Source organism: Triticum aestivum, chromosome 3A, assembly GCF_018294505.1.
Source record: "Triticum aestivum cultivar Chinese Spring chromosome 3A, IWGSC CS RefSeq v2.1, whole genome shotgun sequence".
NCBI classification, from domain to species: domain Eukaryota; kingdom Viridiplantae; phylum Streptophyta; class Magnoliopsida; order Poales; family Poaceae; genus Triticum; species Triticum aestivum.
Window position 1 is genome coordinate 483,870,343 of NC_057800.1, and position 7,822 is coordinate 483,878,164.

Sequence of the window (7,822 nt, forward strand, 5' to 3'; positions counted from 1 at the left end):
AACATGCAACTCCAATTCCATCTTCTCCCCATCAATTCTTTTCAATTTTTCCTTCAAATCCTCGTTTTTTTTTTCAACTAAATTTAACCTTTCGACAATAGGGTCGGTTGGAATTTCCGGTTCAACTACCTCCTACATACAAATATCTATGTCAACTTGATGGGCATAATTTGTCATAAACACGAAATGCAATGAATAGTTTTAAAAGAGAATATACCACATCCGAATCATAACCCGGACGAGGGCCGACGGGGACGGATATCAAAACCATGGCACTATGTATAACAAACAACGTATGGATAAGATAATTATACGAGTAACTATATATCCAAATCACACAAACATCAATATTTTATATAAAACTTCATGAACAAGAGGCTCACCACAAGGTGGTGCCGGCGACGGGACGTTGCGAGCGATCGACAGTGGTTACGACGGAGATTTAGAAGGTACTAAGTAAACCACACCTACATATGCAAACTAAGTGTTATTTTTGACCTCAAATTGCATATAAATCAAATACTAGCACATATATATAATTCCTCCCAAATTACTAAAATCAAAAATCAATCACTATATAAAGCATTGCACGAGCTAATCTAGCAATGAGAGATGAAAGGAAAAAGTTGCTAACCTTTGTGATCATTTGAATGGATGGGGGCCTTCAAATCTTGACAAATTTGGGCAAAATGTGTGATGAGCTTGAGAGGAAGAGGAAAAAGAACAGAGAGGAGAGGGGAAAGGGGAAGAACAGAGCGAGCTCGGGTGGATGAAGGGTCTATGTAGGACGACCTTTAGTACCGGTTCGTGATACGACCCGGTACTAAAGGTGCTGGAGGGGCCCCAGACTGACAACATCCTGCCATCACTCTCATTAGTACCGGTTCATGGCATGAATCAGTGCTAAAGGTTCGCCACGAACCGATACTAATGAGAGCGGCCCGGCTAGCCGTTGGAACCGGCACTAATAAACACATTAGTGCCGGCTCAAATTCAAACCGGCACTAATGTGTTTCACGTTTGACCCCTTTTCTACTAGTGTTGAAGTGTCAGTGCTTGTATGTAGGAAGTCTAATAGGGTGGGTTTCGATTTCTTTTGCCTTTCTGATCAGCCCAATTGGCCCGGGCTGCGTGTAAGCTTTGTCCTGATGAGGAAACTGACTGTGCATCATCAGTTTATCACCATCAGCTGGATCTTTGAAGCCATCTAACGCTCAACTTGACTGGTGTAGCGATCCAGGATTTTCCTAAACTGCTATTAAACTCACAAGAGAGAGCATTTTAATAACAAAAGAACTCTACCATGCTTTCTGATATATACTCCTGCATATATATAATGAGGTTTAGCGAGTAAGGCAGGTATATACCCGATAGCAGCAAGTAACAACCGTGCTAATTAGCAAAACAAAATACTCCGTAGCTAGTTTGTTTGCATGTGTAGCTAATCCCTAAAATAAAGGAGCGTGTGGGTGCTCATAGATTGCTTTAGGGGATAAGGTTGTTGACGTCCGGCCGGATTATATTCTCTCCTTAACAGCAGGTGTATGATACTTTTTTATTTTTATTTTTTGCGTGTATCTACTACATATTTTATGAGGAAGTATATACTTTATATTTTGTGTGAGTACATATACAATATTTTTTAGGAAGTATATACTTTATATTTGTGTGAGTACATATACAACATTTTTTAGGAAGTATATACTTCATCTTTTATGAGAGTGTGTGTACAACTTTTTTTTAAGTATATACTTCTTTTCTTTGAGAGAGAGGGTATATACAACAACATTTTTTAGGAACTATATTCACCCTTTATGAGAGTGTATACACGACATGTTTTTTGGAAGTATATACTTCATTTTGCGCGAGATATGTACAACAACATTTTTTTAGGAAGTATATACTACATATTTTATGGGAGAGTATACGTGACATCTTTCATGAGGAAGTTTATACTTCATCTTTTACACGAAGTATGTACTAGATTTTCTAAACATAAAATCATGTGTGAATAAATATACTACCTTTTCAAGTATATATTATGATCATCATGCAAGGAAGTCGTATATACTAATATTTCACGAGGAAGTATAAACTTCCGGTAATTACCAAAACAAGTATGTCATACTCGTAAATTCAAAAGGAGTTTACACTTGCCAAATACATCGGTGTATTATTCACCAAAAATGAGTATATGCGTGCATTCTGTGCATGTACGATTACATTCATCTCAATGACAATGTGGTTATATACTCTGAGGAGCTTTACTTACGTTTCGTATAACTACTACCCATCATCAGAGGATATATACTTCCATTACATATAACTTTGCCACTGATCAAAAGCAATATGATTTGGCTTCTCCGAGCTTTACAAGTCACAACCAACATGTTAGGTATCATGAAAACAATATGTTAGGCATGCATGTCAGGTATGCACGCATGCATGTGTATTCTGGACATCAGCAAGAACCGCGGCTGTGTATTGCCACTCGTGTGACCGCCGATGTGTGTTGATGATGGAAACGCTAGCAATGCGCATGCCTCCATCTTGGTCGCCATGGCATGCATGGATGGATTATACTGTTTCATTGAACTAGCTCGTGAGATATCAATTACAATGAATGCATGGAAATCAATACAAGAATATCCATGCGTCGATGATGAGATGAAGAAGCCGCATCTGTTGTCATCGCCGGTGATGTCGCCCATCGGCGATGCCGTCACGATCCCCGTCGCAGTAGCTGGCCAGGCCAAGGGAAGATAGCTGCATATGTTTGTCGTTGTTGGTGATGTCCTCGTCGACGATGTCGCTGCCGTCGCCGTCGCTGGTCAGGCCAAGGGACGTTACATAGCCGCATCTCGTCGCGGTTGCCCTTGCCGTGGCTGCTTCCATCACCGGTGTCGTCTCCGTCTCCGGCATCGGTGGCTTCGCCGACGTCGTTTGCTGTGTTGCTGCGTCGTCGCCGGTGCTCTCCCCAACCGTGATCGCCGCCGTTCCCGTCGCCGTCGCCATGGCCATGGCCGGTGCCGTCTCCGTTTGTTTGTTACACGAGGATGTGATGTCAAACAGAGTTGTCGTTGAGGGCATCTACTATGCACGCGATCTGTGAGCTACCAGAGTCCCTATTAACCTGGACGGGCTAACAAATTTTAAAACAGTGCGTGTGTGTGGATATTATCTGGTTGTTATCTCTTTAATTAAATGATAAAGCAATTTAAAAATAGGCATTGAAGCAATGAGCGACATGTGGCATGGGAGTACATACTCCTGAGAGTACTAACCCATTTTCCTATATATATATATTCCTATTTTTAAACAAATGCGTACCAGAAAATTGAATTGGCAATGCCTGCATAAATATGATGTATTAAATCATGTTTTGAGATGGATTTGTTCATTTTCAAAACTAAGGAAGTTGGGTGAGCTTAAAACACCCATTCATCAGTTCAGTGAACTTTTCTAATTGTATTTTAAATCCACAAGAGGGCAAAATCATTGCTCTTTCCCAGATCATCTAAATCAGATGGGCGGGCTCCAAACTCCCAGTGCCATTTGTCGTTTTTGTGTTTTGATTTTTACTTGAGTGCCTTTGGACCGATGGTACTATGGAGAGGTAACATTAACACCATTGATGGTTGCTTCTCTCCTGTAGACTACATCTCCTTCTTCTATATGTCAATATATCAACAAAACAAGAGATCTATAATATCGTTGTTTATGGAGTTCACAGATTATTGAAGATTTTTGCTGCCATGGAATTGTGAGTTTGTGACTATACATTCTTGTGTCCTACATGTGAATTGAAGATATATTGTCTCTATGTGAATGTAAATATCCAGGTATGTAGGCAAGTCCTAACTTTTATGCACATATTTATCTATGAAATGCATGCAAGCAAATCACATCTTACAGACAATTGCCCCCTTATTGGTAAATGTGATGATTCTTAAATTAACCGGTTGGAGATCAGTAGACAGTCCGGTGTATTGATAACTGGAGTTTAGTGCTCAATATCCTTCTAACTTTTCTACTGACTGTATTTTCTTGACAGCTTTAAGAGAAGAACGAGTAATGTTAGTCATTCTCTGTCATGTATAATAGTACAATACTGGAGATGTGAATGGATAATGTTCATTTAGTACAGTATTAGTAGATGATGATTTCTTTTCTTTGCAGTCAACTCGTGTATATCCTGATATGTTCAGTCTATTCCCAAATTAATTCCTAAAGTAGCCTTAACAATTATACAGTCTCTCTATGTATTAGTACTATGTTTTCTTTGTTTTTTTGTGAGCTGGAAGAAACCATTTTGTCATAACATGTGAAAATGAGTTTATTTACCTATGTTGTTGCTTTTATCAGTTAGCAAAGATGTTTGTCAAGTAGTAAGTTAGTCGTCACAGTGAAGCTTGGCAAAGGGCCTTCTGGTGAGGCCTGTAAGGCTGGAAGCACTGTATGTAAGGTGGTACCCTATGATGGATATTCATTTTTCAACTAATACATGACCACACTAGAGAATATCAGGTTCTAAATATGTACGTGGATGAACTTTAAATACCTGGATGATTATTCCGCATAAACAAAGTCATATTGTCATTTATAACACAAGAACAAAGCAATGTCCCATAACACAAATAGCTACTGTTTGTGTTGAGTAGCAAATTCATTCATTGGTTATAGGGCATCAAGAAGAGCAAACACCAATGCGGTGAGACATACCTGTTCCAATATAAACATGCGGAAAGTAGTAAATCCTTTCACCTTGGCGAGGCACTGTGATCAACGGCCTAGCCCAAACATGCCATAGCTCCTTGTATAATGCGTCGCTAGAACTCCCTGCACAAAGGATTCATTATGTGAACTAACATGGCAAGTTTACTTTGTAGCATAGTAAATTTAGTTTTATAGCATGGTTAAAATGCTATGTCAGGTATATAGAACAACATTAACACATCGAGTGAGGTATGTGATGTCAAGGGTCTAAAAAGATTGGATCCCGTAATTGTAGCTTCAGAGCTCCAGTAATTACATAGCATCGGTCTAATTGGTGGAGGAAGCTCATGAACAGCTTCAGAGTTCATGCCCTGAAAGTTCAATCCAATGCTCGCATAAAACGATGAGGTATGAAACAATGCCGTCCTCCATCTTGAGCACATGGTTTGTGAAAAGAAACTTGCGCGATTCCTCGAGCACCACCCTCCTGTGCTGTCGACGAGGAGGTCCCCGGACACCACGAACCTGCCCCGTGCGCTCAACTTGCCAGTGAGCAGCACATACCCGTCAAGTTCAACACCGGCGGCAATGCTATAGCCTACAGCACAGTCGCTGCAACATGGGTAAGGGAGAGACCACGTCAGGGCTGGGAGGGTCTGAAAACAGCAGTGCTATACACATGACACAATGGGTTGGGCTCCTCTGTTGTACATTTGTTACTGTGCAGATGCTGTAGCAGGCAGAATCTGTCGTCCGTTATAATCCAATGGTCGTCCTTTCTCTCCCTTAATAATTCTATTAATACTACAAACAGCCCTGATAATAGTCCAAAGGAAAATCCTCTACGCCTGTAGAATTGGCACCAAACTCCTCCTGTCCGTCTTCCTCGTTCCTCCAGATACATGACCACTTGTTTACTGAATCAGAAATTATAACATGACGCAGAGTAAGCACTTCTTTTGTTCTTGGCAAGATAAGCACAATGCATGGAACAACACCTTATCTGAAGGTCACCAATGGCATGGCTGCCAAGTTCCTCCTATTTCGGAAACTTTTCGAATGGAAATCATATGAGCATTCCAAACTCCATTGGCAAAGATCGACAAAGCAAGTGACCACTAAGTGACTAAGTCAAAACTATAACTGAAATTAAACTCAACACACGTGCATGTACCGCTAATGGCTATTGACAAACCACATTGCCATGAAGAATTAGCAGATCATCAAACAACCATATGGTGTAGCTTCTGTAATAGGAGAATGAAGAAAGAAGAAAGCAGTTCTAAGTAATAGCAAGTAATTCACCTGCTCATTCCGTGGGGGAACCATGGCACTAGCTGGCAGGACGTTTCCTGGATTGGATCCGTGACCGTGAGCTGCAGCTTGTGGAGTTTGGCCGGGCAGGCTGGTAGGGAGGTCCAGCCGCCGCGCCGCCGCCGTCCTGAAGATCATGGGGCGCCGGCTGTGTAGTCAGAGGACAGCACGGTGACTCCAGCGTGATTTTAATCCTCATCCAGCTGCCACCCTCCTCCTCGTTAAGGTTGCCATAAGGAGCCTCAAAGCTTGTCGTCGTCGTGCTCTTGGAGTACGTGGTCGCCTTGCTCCTAGAGGAGCTCGCCGTCACGGAGCTCCTTCTCCCCGGATCTTGGCCGCGAGCCTCCGTGCTTCCAGCGGGAGAGGCAGTGGCACACGACCACGGCCATGGCCGGCAGCCACGCTCATCGGACCACCGGAGCCATTGGACACTCGCGTGCGCGTCGCGGTCCGCCGCTCGGACAGCTACTGGGGAGGCGGCGGAGTACCTGGGTGCGCGGCGAATCCCCGGGAACTCGGCGACCAGCTTCCTGTCAGCGTGGCGCACGGAGAAGACGGCGACCCCGGCGAATCCCGGCGAGTAGCTGGCCGTTGGCGCGGGCAAGTAAACGGTAACGTCCCCGACGAAGAGCAGCCCGGCCAGCTCGCCTCACTCTCCTCTGATTAAAAATGAAGGATTGGAAAGAAGCAAACGAGCCTGCATGGAAAGGATAAGGTGCCGATGCAGTCTCCACTCGTTCGGGGCGACACGTACCGAACGTATGAGAAACGTGGCGTGGCAGGGGACCAGTGCGCCAAGGTACTCCGTGACGTGGCAGGAGTACATGCTACACCACCAGTGGTAGGTAAAGCGTTAGGGAGGAGGAGCCAGGTACCAGACATTCGGGCGTTATCTTTTTTGTTATAGCAACAGATTCTATGAGTTGATTATGAGTTAATTTAACCAGTATCACTATATAGAGACGGGTAATACATACAGGGATCACCACTTGCGTGGTAGCACCAATTTATAATATAACCATAAGATTTTATTTCTTGAAATATAGAAACCTCGCCACCCTGTTCTATTTCATCGATGAAACAAGACTTTTACAACATGTAAAATGTCAGGGTGTACATAATTATGAGAGGTTGAAGATAAAAATACATCGTGTTAGTTTAACACCGAATTTGAGATTTTGAGGTGAGGTCACTAAATTGAGCATTTGTTTCCTCATTTGGCAGGTCGGAATTCACAGACATCCAAAAGGAAAGAAAATGATGATGTATTAGCCAAACTATCAAAATTAGAATTTCTCTGTTTTTACATCAAGGCAGCACAAAAGCGCCAAACCATCAACCTACACAACAATATTGAAACAATGTCAAGTCGTCTCGAATTATACCCAAGCACACGTCTATACTTCCTTAGCATCCACCCAGGAACTCATTCGTCTCTAGCGATGAAACCCACGACAACCAGAAACAAAAGCGAAGCAAAGGAACCGAACATGACGCGCCAAAATTCGCCATCTATACGGAGGAAGAGCGTGGTCGACACGAGATGGCGTTTCGGTCTGGCGACTCGGGGGGCGATTCCGCGGGCGACGCTGCTCGCTGCCTCGTGGCGGAGGCGGAAGGCTGGACGGAGGTGCGGCCTGCTGAGGGGTGCGCGCGGTGGAGCGCGCCGTCTGGGGGGCGGCCTCTCGCCCCGTCCTTCTCCGGCAGCAGGTTCTGGGCTCTAGAGGGGGTCAACTCCGACGGCGACGATGATGAGGTAAGTAGCGAGGTAAGCGATGGTGGTGGTGGTTCG

The 7,822-nt window shown here is 43.7% G+C and overlaps 1 long non-coding RNA gene across 1 annotated transcript; it reads right to left on the reverse strand.

The window, feature by feature from the left end:
* Positions 1-2,403: 2,403 nt before the first annotated feature.
* Positions 2,404-6,745, reverse strand: LOC123061757 (uncharacterized). Its single transcript, XR_006429264.1, has 2 exons — positions 6,022-6,745; positions 2,404-4,839 (listed from the first exon to the last, which is right to left on the reverse strand). It is a non-coding gene; the product is annotated as an uncharacterized lncRNA (long non-coding RNA).
* Between the last annotated feature and the right edge of the window lie 1,077 nt (positions 6,746-7,822).